This window comes from Lotus japonicus, chromosome 4 (genome assembly GCF_012489685.1).
Source record: "Lotus japonicus ecotype B-129 chromosome 4, LjGifu_v1.2".
Taxonomy (NCBI): domain Eukaryota; kingdom Viridiplantae; phylum Streptophyta; class Magnoliopsida; order Fabales; family Fabaceae; genus Lotus; species Lotus japonicus.
The window spans coordinates 62,010,097-62,012,432 of record NC_080044.1 but is presented as its reverse complement, the minus strand read 5'-3'; positions in this window follow the sequence as shown (position 1 = coordinate 62,012,432).

The window sequence follows — 2,336 nt, the reverse complement described above, 5'->3', positions numbered from 1 at the left end:
AGCTTCTTCACCATCCATGGTGTAGACTCTTGCCTTGGCAGCAGGACGCTTCCCACGAGCAGTGTTTACAGCTGGTTCTGTCTTAGGTGCTCTGCATTGAGCAGCAGTATGCCCCAACTTGTTACAGTTAAAGCATTTGGGCCTCATGTCAGTACAAGTATTGGCATAGTGCCCAGGCTGCCCACATCTGTAACAGGTCATCTCCCTGTTCACAGTCTGACCTCCAGAACCTCCAGCAGTACCCACCATGGGCCTATAAGATCCTGAAGCAATTCCTCTACCTGCAGGACGTTGATACGGCTTCCTACTCTGAAATCTCCCTCTGCCTTGAAAATTTTGAGAGCCCGACCTCATCGGCCCTCCTGTCCCAACACGGTTCAGTCTCCTGTTCTTCATTATCTCCACCTCAGTGGCTTTCTCAACCAAAGTCTGAAAACGAGTGATCCCCAACGGTTTCACCGAGTCTTCAATATCGGGCCTCAGCCCATTCACAAAGCGCTTGCACATGTAGGGTTCATCGACCCCATTGCGGAAGAATCGAAAGTGCTTGGCCAACGATTCCAGCTTGGCAGCATATTCCGGGATGGACATGCTACCCTGACGAAGTGTCAGGAATTGCGACTCACGCTCGTCCCGCGCACTATCTGGAAAATACTTTTCCAGAAAAGCAGCACGAAACGAAGTCCAGTTCACTTCCAGGTTGTTTGCTTCCATCATTCCTCTGGCGCCTCTCCACCAGTACTCAGCATCACCCAACAGTAGAAAGGTTGCCATTCCCACCTTGGCCCCCTCAGCAGTCTGCAATACACCGAAGATCTTTTCAATCTCCTGGATCCAGAGATCCGCTTTGTCCGGGTCCGTACCCCCCGAGAACTTAGGTGGATCCTGTCTCCTAAAATCATTCAGGCCTCTGTTCTGATCCATTGTCACTTCCCTCTGGCGTTGGTGCTGATCACGTGCCTCCTCAGCAGCACGCCTCATAGCATTATCGTTTGCCTGTGCAGTCACAGCTTGGGCCATAGTGGCCATCATCTCAGCTAGTTGGTTAGCGTTCACCATGTTCTGCTAAATTAACAAACAGTTAGTGCTCATCATAAGATAGCATCCAAAATAACTATACAATATGATTAAGCAATAACTTCAAACAATTCTAAGCGAAAAATCGCTTGGCAGACAATCAATTTTTACTCTTTGCAGAGTCACACAACCTAGCACAGAAGACCTATTCCCCAAAGACTCCCGAAAGACTCGACTAAGCTCTGATACCACAAATGTAACACCCCGATTTCGGTGGCGTCACTTTAGTAACCAAAAGAAAATACTTTAAGCGGAAAAACGTGAATTATTTTTTTTCGACAATATAACTAAAGACAAAAAGCAATAAAACTCCCCAACAAAAGATAAAAGGAACTACTATACAACTATATATACATGCCTCGTGTCGGGTGACAGAAAAGAGTAACGCCCGAAGGCAATATGTACAGTCCAAGATGAAGATACTGTGTCCGCAACACTAACCTACAAAAACTGAGAGCAAGTTGGCCCAGCGGCCTAAGAAAAGACCCCCTAAATCCAACCAGCTCTCTGTGATCTCCATAGGAAACCACACAAAAGCTACCGGTAGGAAAACTACCCTGTCCCCAAAACGGAAGCATGACGGTCAGAGCATCGACACAACTCCTACACTATCCCTACCCGAGGAGCCCACACTAGCACTCGATCCTACATGCTGGCGCGGTCGTCATCCGAATCTGCATCCAGGACGACTAGGTCGACGTACTCAACACTGCCCTCTCTGTCCACCCTAATGCGCTCCCGCACTGGACTCTCGGGCTCGGGGCCCGGAACGAGATCCGCAACGACAGCAGCAGCAGTAGACGGACTAGACTCCGTCGAAGCCCCACCTACTGGCAACTCCTCAGAAGGGTCCTCATCATCTGAAGGAGATGGTGGCGGTGGAGGTACTCCCAAGCCGGGTCCACAGTGTACTCCTGGAGGCAGGTTGAAGCTCACTATGTGCCTCCTCATCACTCCCTCCGTCAAGCGTCCGAATCGATCGACACGGTCCTCCATGATCCGACCGGTGTAGGTCGCACGGTGGCCCTCGGGATCGACCACCCATGCACCTGGGTCGTCTTGGTCAAGCATCTCGTACCTGGTCCCCCCTGACGGGCTGACCATGGTAAACCAATCCCCCATACTCATCTGACAAATGGCGTAGTCCGCCCAAACACACACAGCAGACGCGAGGGTCAACTCCAAAGAATTATATAATTAATAAAACCAGATATAATTATAGGATAATAAATACTAGCCTCTCAGGCTTATAAGTTTTG